The sequence below is a fragment of the Tamandua tetradactyla genome, chromosome 11 (assembly GCF_023851605.1).
Source record: "Tamandua tetradactyla isolate mTamTet1 chromosome 11, mTamTet1.pri, whole genome shotgun sequence".
In the NCBI taxonomy this organism is placed as follows: domain Eukaryota; kingdom Metazoa; phylum Chordata; class Mammalia; order Pilosa; family Myrmecophagidae; genus Tamandua; species Tamandua tetradactyla.
In genome coordinates, this window is record NC_135337.1 from 26,884,515 (window position 1) to 26,905,014 (window position 20,500).

Genomic DNA, 20,500 nt, shown 5'->3' on the forward strand with positions numbered 1-20,500 from the left:
TGGCATCCCCCTATAATCAAGATGTACATGCTGAAGAGATCATATTAAAAGTCACGAGCTGGAAGAGAGGTTTGTGTAGAAGAAAGCACATTTGCCTACATTTTGATTACTTCAGAGATTTTCACCTTATTCATAAATTTTAAATTTATGAAATGGAAATAAATAAATGTAAACACTTAGAGGGCGGGCCGCGGTGGCTCAGCGGGCAAAGTGCTTGCCTGCTATGCCGGAGGACCTCGGTTCGATTCCCGGCCCCAGCCCATGTAACAAAAAACGGAAAAACAAAATACAATAAAACAAGAAAATGTTTAAAGATGTTTCCCTTTCTTCCTTCCTTCCTTCCTTCTCTCTGTCTTTCCTTTAAAAAAAAAAAAAAAAAAAAATGTAAACACTTAGAAATATTAAAGTAGACCTGGTAGAAACTTGCTTAGTCATGGAGAAGTATAGAAGAGTGGTTAAGAGTGACAGTGCTGAAGTCAGTTTTCCTGGGTTTTGTTCACTCCACATGATCTTCTTTTCTGATGAGTCCTGCTGCTCTGTCTTCAACAACCACTTAGATGCTAATAGTAACTGTGGCAGTTTGGAGCTGTATGTAGACCAGGAAGACATATTCTTAAATTTTATCCATTACTGTGGGTGTGAGTGCATAGAAGTAGGACTTTTGATGAGGTTACTTCAGTTAAGAAGGTGTGGCCCACCTCAATCAGGATGGGTCTTAATCCTGTTACTGGAGTCCATTATAAGCAGAATGAAATTCAGACAGACAGAGAGAAAGGCACAGGAAGCAAGAGGCTGGACATCAACAGAGCTTGGAAGAGAAGGGAGACACCAAGAGATGCCACCATGTGCCTTTCTTCATGAAAAAGGAGCCAAGGATTGCCAGCAGCCAGACCCAAAATGCCACAGTCTTTGAGGGGAAAGCATTGTTTTGATGATGCTTTGATTGGGACTTTTTTTTAGTCTCAAAATCATAAACATAAATTCCCATTGTTTAAGGCAACCCATTTCATGTTATTTGCTTGCGCAGCCTAGGAAACTAAAACTGACCAATTATAAATCAACCTTCACCTTATTCCTTAGCTCAGTAGGATATTTCCAATTGAATTGTCCAAAATTCCACTCAATTGCCCATCAAAATGAATGTGTTCAGAACCAAACCAATTATCTACTCCCTATAGCTGTTTCCCCTCCATTGTCCCCTATTTCCATTAATGACATCACAGCTCACCAGGTCCCTAGGTCAAAAAACAAGACAATCATTCTTAACTTCTCCCATTCCCATGTCTCCCACATCCAGCTATGGGCTTCTAACTTCTTTCACCCTTCACCATTACCATGAATTCTGCCTCAGTTCAAGTTTCATGTTTTTCCTCTCTAACTTCAAGTTGATCTTATTGGCAGAGTTATTTTGCTGAAACATGAATTTTATTGTACCTCTTCCCTAATTATAAAAAATTATTAAAAAGCCCATGATTCTTTTGCCCTATAGTTGGTATGACATATGAGCTCTTTAAAATTTGACAGCAATTTACCTTTCTGGCTTCAATTTTGGAAACTTATACTGGCTCCCCACCAATCAATATACATCTTACATTCAAATATTGTATATACACACACACACACATACATAATTGCATGTTGTAAATTTTGCCATTTTGAGCTTCACTTATGTGGCTAATGCAAGCAGAATCCTCTTTGTCTACCTAGATGTCTCTTAATCATCTTTCACGGTAGTTCTTAACTTCTTCTCTGTAGTCACCTTTTCAGCATCCCTAGGCAGAATGCTTCTCAATACCACATCTATATCACTGCAAAGTTAGTATTTCAATTCCTTATTTATATCTCCACTTTACCAGATTATAGGATTCCCCAATGATAGGAGCCATGTCATCTTCACCTTTACATACCAAAGTCTTAAGTCAGGGCCTGACATATAGTTGAATGAAGGCATGACTAAAATACGAACAGTGGTTTTGTTTATTTTCTCTCTATTCCAATACAATTTGCATCAATTTACTGAGTGTTTTCTAAATGCAAGGAACTGCTTCCTGGGTGAACAATTTACTAAGACAGTGCTCCTTCCCCTGCAAAGAGTTCACCATTTTATTTCATTTATATATACATTTTCAATGAATACTTCTAGGGAACTGGTTGGTTGTGTCTTTAACAACGTGACACATTTGTATGGCAACAGCTGGTCTCATTTACAATATCAGTTTGTACAAAATAATTGTGATAACGTATATTTTTGCATTTAAAGCTCTTTAAAGTATGCCACAGTGTCAATAAGCCAAATTACATATGAACATGTAATTCAAATTATGTAGGATTTGAATTCTGATTCTTAAAACAGCCTCGCATGAGGCAGGGGTCATAAAATAGGTACAATCCTTGGAGTTAGAATTGGAGTACCTAAATTAAAATCCCTGTCCTGGTACTTCCTTAGCCAGGTGATTCTGGACAAATTATTTAACCTCTCTGAAACTCAGATTTATCATTTGGAGTTGATAATGTTCTGAGGACTAAATGAGTTTATATGTTATAAAGAGTTTAGAAATTAAATTTTATAGTTATATTAAATATTGGCTGTTATTATTATTTTATAACTGAAGGAACAATGATAAGAAAAGTTAACTAGCTTTCCAAGATTGCTCAGCCAGATATGATCTCAGTTTAGACTGACTGAGATCAAACTCCTTGCCCTTATCACCACAGTGCCTCTTGCTGTCCACATAGAGGCAGACAGACTCAGCAGACTAAAACCACATATGAGTATCCAAACTGTAGCCTGGTCAGCCATGAACTTATGGGTACACTTTACCTTTTGTTGCCTCTATTTTATCATATGAAAAATCAGATGACCCAAATGTTCATTAGATTCATTAGACTATTATTAGCATTAAAAAAATGTCTATGGTCTGGCATCAGTAAGCAGAGAGACAGTGTGTTTAGTGGAAAGACTTTGGTGTCTGACCCTGAGCCTCAGTTTCCTCATCTGTAAAATGGTGAGAATACCCTTAGGCAGGATTGTTGGAGAAGGTTTTAGTGCTCAGGGTAAGCACTCTGTAAATGCCAGCCATTGTCATCATTACTGTCATTTTTGCAGTAAGTCTAGAGCAGCCCTCTGAGGTCCACTCCCTGGGAAAAGAGGAATTTTCCATGTGCCTGAGAACCACAGCTCACTGAGCTACTGCTTAACGTGTTTATTTATGAAACTTCTTTATTCCATTTAGTGGCTGGATTGTGGCCTTAGGGCAACTGCAGAGCTGCTTCTCAGTGTTAATTTCAGAGCACAACAGTAACCTGATGGAGCGCACAGCTCAGGCCACCAGCTGTACAGAGCGATTCCCTTTGCCATCTGACTGTGAGCTCAGCACCGAGAACTCACATAAGAGAGACAGTGTGAGGGGGCTCATCTTTCGGCTCTGTGCTTGAGCGATGTGTTACCCTGCCACAGAAGGAGAAACTGTGGTGAGTAATTGAGTCCACATTGCTGAGGCAAAGCAGAAAATGATTTCTTATGAGTAGTAGTTGTAGCATTAATAATAACAATAGCCTTGAAGTAACAAAACAGCCTCTGTCTTTGAAATATAGGAGAGAAATAATTGGTCCAGAGAAACATTATCAGTTGGAATGTTCTGTATTTGCTTGATTTACCATCTACAAGCAGTTCAAACAGCTTTGCACAATAAACTTAAATGCCTAAAATGTCCTGATCATGCACTGAAGCATCTTTTATATACTTGCTTCCATAGTTTGAAACATTCCTATTGCAGAAATAAGAAATCAGAATAGACCCAATTTGTTTTACTAATATTTGAAGGTAATTTTTCCCTTAACGAATGCATCTGTTTGAATGATAAATTGCCCATTAGACAATGCTCAAGTGTTTTTATGCTCTCTGTTTTGATTAGGGGGCTTTTAATGTAGTGTTGCAGCCACTCTGAATTTTCTCTGTGATACAGTCATCCACCAAAGAGAACAGACTGGAGAAAATGCCAGACTAACTTTCCTTCCTTAAGTATTTTAATGTGTTTAATAAAATGACCTACTAGATTGCATCAAGATGTATTTTTCTGTTTTTTGTTGACCTTATTGACAGTTAATCAGTTTTGTAATGCTAATTAGATGTCAGCACTAGGATCCTGTGCATACATAGAGATAATGACTCCAGCACACAGCACATCATGTCCAAGACTCGACCCTCCTTCTTGTGCCTAACACAATCACAGAAATTTTTGAATTCACTCCACTTGTCTAAGGGTTCATGTTCTGTTTGCCTCCTTTTGGACTCATGAGGGAATATGTTCAATGTAGTGTGAGCAGAAGATGCACACAATGTGGAAAATTAGTTACACACTTGCTGTTTCTGTCATATTGTTAATGGGAATTACACATCTGAATTTCCCTGTAGCAATAGTTCACAGTGGGTACTTGGAGGATGTAAAAATGCATGAGAGAATTCAAGTAATGAGTAGTATGGTATATTAGTTTGGTAGAATTTTAAACTACCTTTGGAAATGAACACATCTTTATCTTACATAAATATTCTATGTATTCAGGATTGCTGTCAAAATTGGTATATATTTTACTTCAGTGTGGGCTCTGCCTCCAATGCTAGGAAACAGTATTTGACAGTGATGTCCAGCTCCATTGGATCTTCTTGGAGAAAACTAAGCAATGATATTAAGTTGTTTTGACAAGTAGCTTTGCATTTCCTAAATGTTTATTCCACAGTATCACTTAGTATCTTGACCTACTAGAGAAGTAATCTTCATGACACTAACTTGCATAAATAAATGCCAAAAAAAAAAAAATCAAAGAAAAAAAGTTTCCCTTGCACCCAGTGTTGTACGTCATTGAAATCCAGTATGCTTTCTGAAACAGAAATAGATAAAATCATGTGCATGTATCATGGTTTTTTTTTTTCATTTTTTAAGCCACTGGTTTATACACCATACAAAGCCATAGACTCCTTCCCTTCCACCATGAATATAATTTCATACCTAATATTTACTAAAAAAAAAACAAACCACAAAATGAAACGTCTCAAGTTGAAGTGGCAACACTGGAGAATCCTTTAGGCACCTCCCTAAGACGGCCATCTACCACATGTGGTTGCCAGGGTTCATCTGTAGAATATTAGGGGTCTCAGAAACAGAATTTAAAAACCACGGTTGAAAAAAATCTTATGTTGGAATAACATTTTAACACTCTTCCTCTATAAAGAGCAAATAACCAGTAAAACTGACCTCTTAGAAATACCAATATTAGCAATAAATAATTGTTTTGACTTTGTAGTCAAGATTTCTTATTTCTAAATCAAGGCATTTGGAAGAACACTCTTTTCTCAGTAGATTGGACACGAAAAGTCTAGAGTACTGAGGGTTGACAGCACCTACTTTGTGCCATTCCTGCCATTGCCCATGTGTCTCATACTAGGAATAGTGTCGCCCTACCAGCAACACACTTTAAACTGTTAGTCCTGCAAAGCCAGAGACTTTATCTTGATCTTCCTTGCTGCCTGGTACCAAGCACAGCATCTTGTTGAAGAAATGAATGAACTTTCTGGAGTCTGATTTAAGGCTTCATCTCCCCAGTGATAATCCTGCAGTCTTTTCACTGAGTACTGAGTACTCCTTGTTTTTCCTTTTTTTTCTAGGTCTCTCTTATTGATACTCACTGAAATATATAGCTATATATATATTTTTTCATTTAAAATTGAAATGTGTTAAATTCCAGGAGTGGGAGGTAATCAGATCAGTTGGAAATAGGTTTCCTCATTTTTATTTTTATGGGTCATAAAAATTAATTCATTCAATCACGGTGAATTCCTGCTAATGGATTATAGTTTCAGCAGGTATCTGCAGAATGGCTTCTGAAAGGAAGTTCCACATAAAAAACAAAACAAAACAAAAAACAAACAAACAAAAACCCAATCCATAAATAAGTAGCGTTTCCTACTTTGAACAATGCTGTTTTGGTGACACAATGAGCACTTTGTTAATCAAAGTCTCTGTCTTCCAGGAGCTTATAATCTCTTCAGGAAGAAAAAACAGATACATAAATTATGACTAACGGTACAGGTAACATGTAAGTTATCCCAAATTAATGATGTAGAAAGTAATTTAGGGATAGTCAGACATAATGATAAGATTTTGTTTAGTACCCGAAGCCCTATATTCATATTTATATTCTAATCATATAGACACTGTGGAACTTGGGCAACTGTGCAAAAAAAGTGAAGCAAAGAGAAACTGAATGCCAGGACTTATTTTCTGCTTTGGAGTAGAGACCTCAGGAAGGAAACATGTCTCCCTTGACCACTGCTAAATCCTAGAACCTAGTACAGTACCTGGAAGATAGTAGAGTTTCTTGTATGTTCAGTGAAAGAATAAATGAATGAATCACTATGGTGCCAAAATCTGCTATCTGTCCTTACAACCCTAAGGTGAGAGTTAGTAAATTTCAAATGATTTCAACCATTGATAGATAGCTAGAAAGTTTTAGGTGATAGTCAGTAATGATTGGCATCCTAATCTGGATATAAAGAAGGAGGATCTTAAAGTTAAGTTATTTGTATTTATTATATTCATTTTATTCATTATATTTTATTTATTATATTTAAGTATTTAATGTTAAACAGTGGGAAGGGTTTATTCAGAAATATCATTGCACATATTTTAAAGTACATTCAAAACTCATGCTTTTGGAATGGAGATTTTAATGTACTCTTATCTAGAAGTAAAGAAAAGGCTCTGGTGACCCCTAAAGCCATCTTAATTCAGTCTTAACAAAATTCTTCTGACTCAAAGAAACACAAAGATGAAAATGATTCTCATGAATGTTTTTATGAACTCAAAAGTGAATATGAATGTTTTATTTGGAAGGTGGCCTTGACCAGGTGGCCTTTACATATCAAAGTAAGAGTAGTCGAGAAGACAAGAGCAGTAAAGGCTGAGTGTTCCTTTGGTGACATGAGGTGAGTACCTGCTAATATTTCTCATGAATCTAGAAATCCATGTATTGTGTTAAAAATTACTGTTTTCAGCTTCTACTTTATCAGTTGCCATTATGAGGAGCTCTTACCATATCAAAAGTATGCTAAAACCAGAGTAGTTAGCCTTAGAGGCAAATGATTAAACAGCTACATTAGCATATATATACATACAAAATTAGTGTATATGTATGTCATATGCATATTTAAATATTTCACCTTTTTCAATAAGTGCCTTGAGCTCAGTAAAATTTTCATTCATTTATTTATTCAACAAATATTTACTGAGTGTCTACCATGGGATAGCCACATCTCTAGGCATTAGGGCAAATGATGAGTAAGTTAAACGTTGAGCTTTCAGCCTGGAGGAAGAAAATAGTAAATAAGCTCTTGTAGTAAAGCATCTACTATGTAAAGTGATTACTATGGGGAGTGTGGGTTAATTTAGCAACACATGGGAGAAGTATCTAATCTGAACTTAGAATTGGGAAAGCCACTAAGAGTAAAGTAGAGTAAGAGAAAAGCTGAAGCTGGAAAGATGAGAATGAATTAGCCAAGCTGATATGTCCTTTGTAAATCCTTATGGTACCCAGCATAGTATTATATATAGACTAGATGTCAAATTATTTTCTTTGATTAAAAAAGTTTTTATTTTTGAGTGCTTGCTACAAATCCAGAATTGTGCCAGACGTTGGAAGAGATTCAAGGAAGTATAAGACTTAATTTCTGTAATCAAGGATTGTATAAATTAGTCAAGAAAAAGTACACATGTTGTTCACTGATTGTTATTTCTTATAAGATGATGTAATTAAGCGACCTCATGCATGGTATAGGCAATAAGTACTATGGAACATCAGGAAAATGAGAAATAAAAGAAGGGCGAAGTGAAAAAGTGGATGTGGGAGACAACATAGAGGAAAAGAGACGTGAGATGAATTGTAGAATGAGCTGAGATGGTGAGGTAGGGTTTGATATTGGGAATTATTTTCATTCCTTAGACTGCTGAAAACAAATACCATGGCATGGAGCTTTAACAATGGGAATTTATTCACTTACACTTGGAGCCCAGAAAAATATCCAAATAAAGGCATCATCAAGGTGATACTTTCTTTCCAAAGACCAGCTGCTGGCAATCTTTGGTTCCTCTGCCACATGGCAAGGCACATGGCAGTGTCTGATGGTCTTAACCTTCTCTTGCAGATTTTGTTGATTTCAGCTTCTTTCTTCTGTGCCTTTCTTTCTCTTTATATTCATTCCATTTTTAAAGGACTCCAGTAATAGGATTAAAACATTTTGAATGAGGTGGGTTATACCTTAATTGAAGGTGTCTCATCAAAGCTCCTTCTTACTGTGGGTTTGCACTCACAAGAATGGATTAGATTTAGGAACATGCTTTTTTCCTGTGGGTATATACAGCTTCAAACTACCACAGGAATGAATTTGGCCATAAAGGGGAATGGTCATGAGAAGATGTGAGGTAAGTATAGCGTAGGAGATGTGTGAAACTGCAATTTTGACTGAATTTTATAGACCATGGTGCCTCTGTTATAGGTTCCTGAATAGAATAGCAAAAAAATGTTAATAAGTTGCCAACCAGGCAAATCATCCTCTCTCCACAACCCAAGGCACCATCTCAATATTCTCTTCATCTCATGGGCCCACATCTTAGAAAACAGAGGCCCTTCCAGGGACTTCTGAAACAAAAGTAAGCTGTTAATTGTTCTCTAATGGAGAAGAAAAGAAATGGTAGAACATAAAGCCAGGCTGTCCTTTGTGGTAGAGGGTGGGAAGAGGGAAAAGGCCCTTTCTAATCCTTCAAATCTTCTTACAGTATTTAGAAGTCACAAATTAATATACCAATAAATTATCCTACCTCATTATCATTGTTATTAAGACAGATCTATACATATTGAAAGAATGAAGCTGATGGTAGAGAATGGAGCCCAAAGATGCAGGTGAATAAGTGTAGGAGTAAGAATCAAGAATGAGTGAGAGGATACAGGATTTCTAATAAACTTAGAAGCTTTAGATTTTGAAGAAAAGAAGGGGTCTATTTTCTTAGACTCTGAAGGGAAAGAATACAGAATAAGGTTCAATCCAATTGAGTTACTTCAGCTGTCTAAAGAAAATAGGCCACATCATTGTGGTGTTTCTTTCCTTCAGTTCCTCTAATCTGGCAAACTCTTTGCTGCCATGGGATCTTAGTATGTGCTGCTCCTTCCACCTAGAATGCTACTCTCCTCACTGATCTTTTCTGGTCTCCTCCTATTCAGCCTTCACATTTCAGCTTCAATATCACTTTCTCTGAGAGGCTTTCTATGACTCCTTTAGGTCTCTTTCATTATTCTTTTTCATAACACCTTGTGGAACTTATCATTGCATTTATTAAAATGTGTATTTCACATTCAACGCCTCTGTCTTCTGCTGGTCTGTGAGTAACAAGGAGCTTTTTGTTTTGCCCACCACTGTTTCGTTAGAGCAATACCATGCTTAGCACATAACATGCTTCAACAAAATGTTGTTGGATGCATACATACATGCAGCTACTGCTTATAAGGGTGAGTGGCAGGCTTTGTAGAGTTTGACGAGAGAAAGGATGGAGTATTGCCATAGCTTGTTAGCCAGTTAGTCAATGGATGATGATCAAAAGCATTTTCTGCAGTTGTCATAAAGCATGGATTTGTATTGGATTTTGGCATTCTGAATCCTGGGATCTGGTTTCAGTAAAGCTGAGGGTGGAGAATGTTTCAGGCTTTGAACTTCCTGCCATGAATCCCCAAAGAGGACTCACGTTTCCTAGATTCTAATAGTTTTAATGATTCTAATAGTTCCTATCCTTTCTTTAACTAATAGCACTGTACATATGACAGGATGGAAAATATTCTGAATTAGAGATTCAGATTAGAAAATTCCCAAATTACCAAACAATTAGTAAATCAAAGAGCATTTTGTTATCTATTTGTGACTCTTTGCTTTTACCATCTCTTCCATCAGAAAAGTAAAAGTGTTCCTCACTGGGGTTTCTGTTACATATCAAGTCAAGATATCAGGACTATTAACTTGCCTTTGTGGTGCCATAGGATTTGTGTTTGGAAGATTTTTCTTCGCATTGTTCCTACAGCTTCTCATTTTCAGCAGACATTACATACCGCCCATCACTCACTCTCCATGTCAGAACCCTATCAGCATCTTGAGCTGTGGCTGCCTCTAGTGGATGAAGAGTTTCCCAGTTTACCTAAAAGAACATCAATCATTCTTCATTCTCAGTGTTCAAACTTGCTCATCAGTTAGTAACAACACTTCCTGCAGCCTCGAAAATTATTTTTGAATAAACACAGGGCTGAGGATAGTTGAAGTGATTGACAGCTCATAACTCCTCCAGTACTTTATGTTTCAAAACCAATGTGTATGCAGATGTCTCTTCATTATGAATGTTTGGATGTCACTTAGTGTAGCTGCTACTGAGAGAGGAACCACATGGGTTAGATTGTCAAGCATCTTAAAAGAGGTTTTGTGCCTGTAACAGCCGTTCTAGAGACTCTGAACCAGAAATGAAATTTGAGTAAGAGAAGAGCTATCACTTGCAGATTTGGGTGCTCATAATATTGTGATGTGGGGAAAACTGGATTCCAGATCTGCATAAGCAAAGCAGAACTCTCCATTGAGATACCTATAAGTCTTCTGAAAACAAAAACAGATGTCCTTCCCCATCAAGGATTAATCACCATTCCATCTCCCTCTGCCCTAGTCTTGAATTTATAGCTACTTGAGCACAGACAGGAAGGAATGAATGGGGATGAAGGCAGGGGGTTAAAAGGAAGGAGGGCAATATGTTGATTAAGTAAGCCACTTCCTGATAATGCATAATATCTAGTCATGGATTTTTCTCTTAGAGCATATGCTGTCTCATTCTGATAAAAGTACCTTTCCTGGAGGGACACTAAAAATTTTGTGGTTGGTGTGAGGGAAATGTTTCTAAGACAGGTTGGACTTTGGGGCTTCTTCAGTCATTCAGTGGCGATGGAGTATAAGTCTTTACTGCCAATGAGTACCAGCTGCCATATTCACAAAATTTTAAAAGAAAATGATGACTGCCTGCTGCTTCTAACTGACCTTGTACTGGATTTCATTAGATTCTCCCATTTCCTAAAGGGTATATTCGTTATGTACTCAGTCAGTGGCAGTAAGCCTCTTGGCATGGAAGAACGATCACAGTGCTCAACAAAGCATAACTAACAGTGTAGCTCTTGGCTCAAGGTAAGGGAGGTTTCATTCATTATCAATGACCCTGGATCCAAGAGACCAGCTCCAGGCCTAAGCACTCACTTATATGATATGATTCAGGACAGTGACATCAGTAAAGTTCCCAGATTCACATACAAATGCCCTCACTAAATTGTAAACTCTGTGAGAACAGGCACGAGGTCCTATAAACCCTTGTTTTGGAAGCACTGGCACACTACCTTGCCTAGAATCAGTAAATAATAAATAGTGATTGAATGAACAATAAGGATTTCCACTCTCTGGTTCTCTTCTTTCCTGCAACTTTTTGACCTTTCCCCCTCCCAATTTAAGCAGTCACACTGTGAGTACAAATTGAGTGACACAGAGTTTCAGAATTAGTAGATATTTGTTTGAACAGGATCCAAAGATTCTCAACTTAAGTAGGTATATTCTATTGACTATTTGGGACAAGAGCAGGGGTAATGACAAAATTGGGAAAGCAAGGGATAGAGAACACTATGCTGAGGGAGGGAAAAAACAGGTCATCACTCAAAGTGGCTTACACTCAGAAATGGGGTGAAACCAGTAGGTAAAAATGCTGTAAGTTTAAAATTTTTAGCTTTTGCTTCTGTATAGGATGGTTCTGTAACTCTAACGTCATAAAAGAGATTGGTTCATTCGTTCATTCAAAATGATCAATCCCTCTATTTGCTTTACACTGTTTTAGATATTTATAATACAAAATGAATAAGACAAAATTCCTGTCTATGAATTGCTCACAATGTAGGGGACAGACAAGTAAATAATTGCAATGTATTAGCAAAACACTGGGTCAGGGGAATATAAAGCAGTACAAAACATGATCCATCAGTTTTGTTTCTTTTTTGGCTCTACAGTCTCCTGGGACAAAAACTGGGCTACAACTAAGCCTGCTTACCTGGTTAGACCTTCAGTTGGGTAGTGAGGCCATGGAATCCTCTTCTATTTGTATGACTGAAAGGGTGAATCTTTAAAACTTTATGGGAGCTGAGAACACAGATGCTTTCTACCAATGAGTGGATAGCAATTGTGAAAGGATGCAAGTCTCTAGAAGTAAAAAAAAAAATGGGCCTTACAACTAACATTTGAAACATCTGACAGTATCATATCAACGAGCTCTGCCACATTTTCTATTGGCTATTCAATGTCTATTTTTCTCTCTAGACATCTTTCTTTAAAAGAAAATCCAGATTTTTAGGTTTGGGAAGAGTGTTGGTATTATATGACAGGAGGCAGGTGCTGTCAAGGAAAGCCAGTCTTTTGGAAGGAAGTGAGGGGACATAAGGGAAGGCTGGCTCCTTGAGGCAGGTTCTGCTGCCATTCCATGTGTCTTCTCCCTCCCACTCCTGTGGGCATTTTCTTTCTTTCTTGGCACAGTGAGAATTTAGGAAAGTCATGACAAAAATCTTGTCATGTGCTGGAAATGGAGAAAAACTTTTAGATCTTTGCCTTTTCACAAATGAAGTGTTTCACAGAAATTGATGTTCAATTTTAGACTAGGAGCTTTGCCTTATTAAAGTTATTCTAAGATTCTCTCCAAGTTCCCACATGCCCTACTTCCATCACCTTAACAAACACAAACAAACAAACCACACACTCATGAAATCTAACTCAGTTGGCAAGCAGCAGCATTTATCCCAGGGCTGTCTCTAAGGACTGTAGATTTATCTTGGACTGACTTCAGCCATTTCCCCTCTGATCTTCCACTGGCTACGTTTTTCTCCAATGTTTCCTCCCTCCCTCCCTTGACTCTCATTAATTAACTGCTTCTCATTCTGTGACTAAATGTTAGCCATTGTATTTAGCTGTAGAGAGGATTCTGACATTTTGCAAATACACTTACATATGTGTGGAGAACATCTTGAGTAACACTCAGGCAAAGGGGGTAAACTGAGAAAAAAAATTTAAAGACCTGTTGGAGCAGGTAGCCTAAAAAAAAGAAAAGAGGGGGAAATAGGCTGATTATTTGGTGACATTTACTTATTCCCGAGATGATATTTTAAAAGGCAAATGCAGAAACTGGAACTTGCTATTTAATTGAGGTTCAGGTATTTCAAAGCTTGCTTATCTCTCTAGCTCGTCTGGTGTTTCCATGGTGTTTCTTTTCCGCTTCTATTAGTCTGGAACGTGGGTAGCAAGTTGATGAACATTTTTAATGAGTAAATCCTTTTCTACACCAAATTTTATAGATAATTAAATCTGATTTATAGGGCAGGTTTCAGCGACAGTAGAAGAGGGAGGAAAGGAATGCAAAGGGGGAGGGGGCCCAATTATTTGAGCTCTGAGTGGGACTTTGTAAGTGGGCTCTGCTTTGTTTGTATGACCTTCCCAGCAACCACCCTGTGGGGCTTGCAATGAGGTTTCTGAAGCACAATAAAATTCAGGGAAGGTTTTGTCAGAGGTTCTTTTGTTTGTTTGGTATTGGTTTTTAGACAAGGAGGTTCTCTTGTCCAAGAAACAGATTCTGACCTTTATTCTCTGATCTCCCATTTTACTTCAAGTTATGCTAAAAGCAAAAGCCACACATGTAAATCTGTAGTGTGCACCACTAAGGAATTTGCCCTTTCAACAAATATTTATTAAGCATTTTCTGTGTAGAAAATGCCATTCTGGATGCATGAATACAGTTGTCAACAATACAGGCAGTTCAGACTTGTGATTTGTGAGGCGCAATAGACCCAGAGGAAGAAAATGTAGACAAGAGTCAGTTTAACCCCATAAAGAAATTGAGATCCAGAGAGGCTAAGTGGGTTGGTCAGAATCACACAGCTTGTCTGTCAGTGGAGAGGTTAGTTCTAGAGTTCAGATCTCATGTCAGACTTTTTGTAATCCACTGGGCTCTTTTCTATTCCTAGAATACATTAAAAGCAGCAAAAATAATAGCTTATGTTTTAAAGTGCCTAGCCCAGTACCTGGTACATGGTAACATAGATTTATTGATCTTGAAACACTGAAATGCTGTACTTCACAATGGAAAGGACAATCTCATTTCAAATAGTCATATAAGTCTTCAACAGCTCCTCTTCCCCTTTGTTCATTGGTATTCATCAATAAATTACAAGTAGGATTGATTTGAATTATGGGTCCTGACATATTTGACACTGCTGAAGCTTAAAGACACACAAGATGACATCGAATTTCCCTATCCTGACCCTCCTAAGAAGAAACGTGTTCAACGTAAGTTTTTAAAAGATCACTCCCATCCACTCCCATCATCATCATCATCATCATCAAGAGATTACTGTGAATGCTACCTGTGTTTGATATCATATACCGATTTAAAAAGATAATGTAGTCCCCTGAAATGAGTCTTAAATGACACACTGACAGACTCTGCCCTAATGCTTAGCTTAAATTTAGTCCTCGAGAGAGGAACATATATGTCCATGAGCAGCTTGCTTGAGTTTTATTTTCCCTTTTGAAATTTTTTTTCTGATTGTAAGAGTAATATAGAGTTATATCCAGTTTGCACACAGAAAACCTATTATACAGAAAATGAAAACCCTAGCCCTAGAAAGAATGACTAATAACAGTATGATGTATGGGTTTCATCTTCCTTCTGTTAGTTCTGTAATGTATGAGAACATACATATGGTACTGTGCTGTAATATGTTAGTTACTTAATGATATATTTTGACAGTCTTTCCATGTCCATACATATAATCCATATGAATATTTTGAACAGCTCTATAATATTTTCTGTTAGGCTGAACAATAGTTTTCTTAATCAAGGTAAATTAGTATTTGGTTGTTAACAAATAAAACATCAAAGTTAATGCTACAAAGTTCATTCTTGTACAAGTTTATTTGTGAATTGTATCCCTTAACCCACAATTCCGTTTCACTTTTAAGTCTAAAAGTCAAAGCACATAGTATGATATATTATCTTCCCACTGGTAAAAGAACTATCCCACTTGACACTGAAGGTGGTTTGTCTGACTTAAGAAACCCTAAATTAACCACTCATTTTCTTCAAAAAGTTATATAACTGTAAGATAAATAAAAGCACTTTTTTTCTTACTTGGCTGGGCTATGCAATTATTTAATGCTGGTAAGTGGGGTAGTGGCTATTAGCAAAACTGATTTTAAAATATAGTATAGATTTTAAAAATACTTTATGAATCAAGCTGTTATTACTGTCTAGGCTATTAAACCAATTTTCCTCAAGGAAAAACCTAAGACCCAAATTCCTTTATTAGAAGGATATTATTAAAATCTCTGTGGTTTATTGATTTCTTTAGTTCTGCTCCTTTAAGAATATGGGAATTGCTAACAGAACTGAAAATGGTAATAAATGTTTGGAAATGCTTGTCAAAATTGCATTTAGAGATAATAAAATAGTATGTCAATACACTAGTGTTGGTTAGAAACATTTCTTGCAGAAGGCTACTCATTTTAACCAGGTGTCTCCGTTACTTCCACCTGTCATCCTTACATTTTCCCCATTAAGGATTAGTTTTTAGCTTCTTGAGGAAGATAGCTCTAGATTAAAACTTAATAGACTGATCTGTAGATTCTTCTTATGGGTGGTATCTTACTTGTTGCAACATTGTGCTAGGATTTTAGTTTCCTCTTTGCCTTGATTCCTTGGCCTAAAATAACAGGGTGTTTAGATTTTGCCCAAATAAGTAGAAATAAGCAATAGTTTTCTAAGGCATCTATGTAAATGTCAGAGGTGGTCCTGTGAGTAAAAACTTTTGACCCCTATGACTCATGATCTCTGTCTTTTTTGAGGCTCTAAGGCCGTTTTGGGGAGATAAGCCTTGAATAGGTTATTTTCTGTTTTAATAGCAGTGTGATGCTTAGCACCCTTAATTCAGCTAATCAGGAAACAGATTGTATATTTTTATAGGAGTTGCTCTAAAATTAACATCTCTAATGATAGAATAACAGGTTTTCTCTTTATGTTCGGTGTGTGAAGTGCCAAACATGAGGTGTTAATAACATGGATTTTATGGTCAGATAGATCAGTTTGAAACTGGTTCTCACTACTTGCTAGCTGCTTGACCTAGGACTACTCAACATCCCCAAACTCAGTTTACTCAGCAGTAAATTGGGGATAATACCTGTTTTGAAAGGTTGCTAAGGGAAATAAATGAAAGAATTTGTAATATAGGACCAGGTATGATGCCTGGCACTGTGAGTCCTCAATAAATAATTATTTTGCCTTCTTTTCTCCTTCCCCTTTCCATTTTTATCACCCAAAAGCCCTTGTCAATGAGAAGGAGTGGAAGAGAGTTGTGAAAGTCTGAATACATCAATTTTATTTTTTGTTCCTTTTTTTAAAATTAAGAACTACTTGCTGAATATACTGCATTATAAATGGACTTCTTTAAGGCCACTTGTTAACAGTAGTCTGTTCACTAATTCCTTGATGAGCAATATTTTGGTCTATTAGTGAGAAGATTAACTGAACATTAATCAAAAACTTCATGATGAGTAGAGGTGTGCATATATCATGGAAATTGCCAGAGAGGGGCTACTATCACAGCCTGGGAAATGTGTTTTTTTGGTGTAATGACTTTCTTCTCAGACTACTCAGTAACTGGGCAATCTTAAAGTGTTGTTAAAAATCCATATCTGCTATTTATTCTTTTTGAGAAAGAGAACATTATTTTATTTTACTTACATTTCCCCTTCTCCTCGGCAATTAATTTCTTGCTGGTCCTGTGCCTGGAAACAGTAGGAGAAAATAAGTTGCTAGAAGTGTATTTCTAAATTAGCAATCATCTCAGTGATATGTGCACTTAGTCAATGTTTTTTGTTGTTACTGTTTCTTATTTATCTCCTGTTTTCTAAAAATATCTAGAGGAAGGCTATGTGTATCTCAGTCATTTCCTGGAAGGTGAACCAGCACTTGAAAAAAGCCACTAGAATTTACCATTTTGTGGATCTTAACATTCCTGCTGGGGCAAAGCAGGGATGAGGTGTCTCCAAAATGAAATGGTTCTGACTCCAAACAGATATGCCTTTCTAGCTAAAACAAGTATCTGGTCAAAATTTGGTTTAAAAGTCAAGTCAGATTCAGGGTGTTGCTTCCAAAAGAGATTGCCTCTTTGAAAGCTTTGTAGGGGAAGCCCCATTTGAAACTCAGTAGTCACAGACATAAAAGGAGGCTTCACGGGGTGTAAATTCCCTGTCAGGGGTGGAGAGCTGTTATTTAGCTATTTGCTAGTATGCCATTATATCAGCACATAATAGGTCAGGGTTATACATGAAACAGTGATCAGTGATGCAGGGATGGAGATTCAGGTTTTTTTGTGTGTGTCCACTAAGCTCAGAATTCTTTTCCCTGCTTTTGTCTTTTCCCCAAGGCTCACTGCTAAACCAAGTAGTATGGAGTAGTTTTCGAGTGGCAGAACTGTATCCGGAAATGGGGAAGTATAAGTTGTGAGTCTCTAAGGAGAGTTATACTGAGTTTATAACACATTTGGAAATGTAGCCATGATTTCATTTCATCCCAGAGACCCCATGGAGCAGTAACAGGGGAGAGTAGGATGATTCACCTAATTTCTTTGATGTAAATTTAAAATTTCTCCTGACAGATTATGCTGGAACACTGGAGCTTGGATACATCAGCCTGAAGAATTTTTGCAGTTGCCCAGAAATGTGGGGCTAGAGAGAGCAGATGCTTGGAAATACCGTTGACATTTCCAAGTTTTTATAGCCCTGGTACATAGCCCACTAACTCCAGCATGCTTCACACATGTAGAAGGATCGTTTGTCATTTTGATGCCAAGATGATACTCATAACTTTAAACGAAGCATATTTCTTCTTTCTACTTCCTGCTCGGACAAAGTAGAGGCATTTCAGCCATCTATTGGTCATCCTTTGTATGAATGAGTGGAGGAGTGGTGTCAATTCTTGTTCTGTGGCAATGGAAATGAGGGTCTCTAAAACCTTTCATGACAGCAAAAAGTATAAGTTTCTGACATTCTTAATTAGGGCATGATTTGTTGGCAAAAATGATTTTCTTGAGGAACACAAATAATGGTCATTAAAAGTCCATTTAATTCTGAAACAAATAACCTTCAAATAGATGGCTCACACATTTACGCACCATTCTTCGCATTTAAACAAGAATGTTTATCTGAGCAGCTCAGCAACTTGTCAGCATCATGAATCTGGACAACTTCTCTGGCATTAGGTATTTTCTGTTTTGAATTGTAAACATTACAGCCAGAAAATCTCTATCACGGGTTTCCAATGTCTTCAGGGAATTACTCCTTTATGTTAAACCTAACCCTTGAATATTACCAAAGAATAAATTGAAATCAAGATTACTCATATTTTGGCTACTGAATAAAGGACAATGGCCAGGGGCCTGGTTAAAATCAAGTTTCTACTTCCCTGGAAATAGAAAAGATAATGCAAGATCAATCAATCTCCGAATATTTATTAAGTACCTACTCAAGAGGCATTCTGGAAGTCATGTGGCTCTCTCTGGACTGCACATCTAAAGGGTTCTATAATCCCAATTTGCCTTATCTGTCACTTGTCTGCGAGACAATCCTCTCAGAGTAAATTTTAGCCACCAGGATGTTCTCTTTCAGATTTTTGGCTTTAGTTTGTTTCTTTCTAGGGCTTATTTGAAAGTTCTTATCCTATGCTTCAGGCTTAAGGGTTTGCTGAATAGGTGCCTGTGGGACAGCCACAGCAGGATGGTTTCTGCTAGGAGACTGGAATCTGTGACAGACAAACTCTTATACAGGGTAGAGACTGACAATCCATCAGTCCCAGAGGCTGAGCTGGAGACCTCACTTTCCCTGTAACCTTTAAATCATCTATGGTTTATCCATCCCATAACCATCTGATGGGCTGATTTTCTCTAACCTGAGATCTGGGCTGCTTGGCCCCCACCTGTAAGTTTGATTCCATTCTCAACCGTTGGGCCAGTCCCGGTCCCAGGCAAGTGGAATTTGGGATGGAGGCTGTGACTCAGCCTCTGGTCAAACCTTATAACCCAGCTGTTATCACCTCCTTTATGAACAAAACTTCACCTTGAATCCCAACTCCAATAACTGTGAATAAATCTTTGTTACCCATCTTTCTATTCACCATTTGCCCCTGCTTAATACCTATGTCTTCTACTACTATGATCGTACCCTGCCACCTGAGTCATTTTATGGACCTGATCTTTAATGTTTGTGGTTGGCTCTTTTTACCTGTTGCCAGATTTTCCTGATATTGACTGCCTGCTGCCAACCTCTCTCCTGATGCTGTATTTGACTTCTCTGCCAGCACACCTGTTGCTCTCTGCTGACTCTCCCCTGACGCAGATTTGCCATCTGCTTGGACTTTCTCCTATCTCCTGCTGCTGGGAATGTGTTCTGTCCTCTGTGTCTGTAAATAGGGTATAGAACATAGTTTGCTAACAATAAATAAGCAAAACTTTCAAAAACCAGGATATAAGTTTAGTTTATTGTGCTCTCTACTAAGCCTTGTTTAGTAAATAAATTGCTTGTAATACATTGTAACACCAAGACAATTTGTATAAAATGTTCAAGTTTACAAAAGACTTGCTCAGGAACAAATGGAGTAGCATCCATATTCAAAGGTGAGCATGGACAGAAAGTTCTGGAAAGGTGGAGTAAATAAGATAACATATAAATAATTTATATTTATAAATCAAATGTAAATGACTGTAATGTTTTTAATGTTAACTGATCGGCTTTACTGTAACCAGATGGTAACTGTCTTTAAGCAGGCCGAGGGGTATTTATTAAGTGATAGGAATCCCCAAAAGAGATATTTGGTCATTCCTGCTGGGGATAAAGGAGAAATGGATGGAATGCCCTAGTTGGTCAGATGTCAGGTGGGTTAGTGAAGCAGCATTAGAGAAGAAAGAATGCTTTTAGTGGGCCCGTGTGTTTACAGAGAGAAGAGAGGAAGACGCTCAAAGGAACAGGGAATTGAGCCTGGGTTAAGGGCCTGAGGAAACAGCAATTTAAAAAGGATTAGGAGCAAGACAAAATAGAAAAGAAACAGGATTAAGTGATGACAGTGAGGGTGGGAGGGTGGGATGTGGAAAGAGGAGAGAAACAACAGAAGTTCAGGATAAGCTGGTGTATATTGGAATTCAGTTTCAGGAAACTGAATAACAGGAAGGGCTTCAGAATAAAGAAAAAGATGGGCAAGAGAGGCTGATAGGCGGAGCCTAGAGGCCCTCTAGCTAAGGACATGATACTGACAACCACTAACACAAATTTATCCCATAGACAGAATGGTTCGTGGGTCAG

At 37.6% G+C, this 20,500-nt stretch overlaps 1 long non-coding RNA gene across 1 annotated transcript; it reads left to right on the plus strand.

Annotated features, from left to right (window-relative positions):
- Positions 1–2,591: 2,591 nt before the first annotated feature.
- On the plus strand, positions 2,592–17,194 carry LOC143649435 (uncharacterized). The gene is made up of 3 exons (XR_013158993.1): positions 2,592–3,471; positions 6,891–6,982; positions 17,070–17,194. It is a non-coding gene; the product is annotated as an uncharacterized LOC143649435 (long non-coding RNA).
- The last annotated feature ends 3,306 nt before the right edge of the window (positions 17,195–20,500 follow it).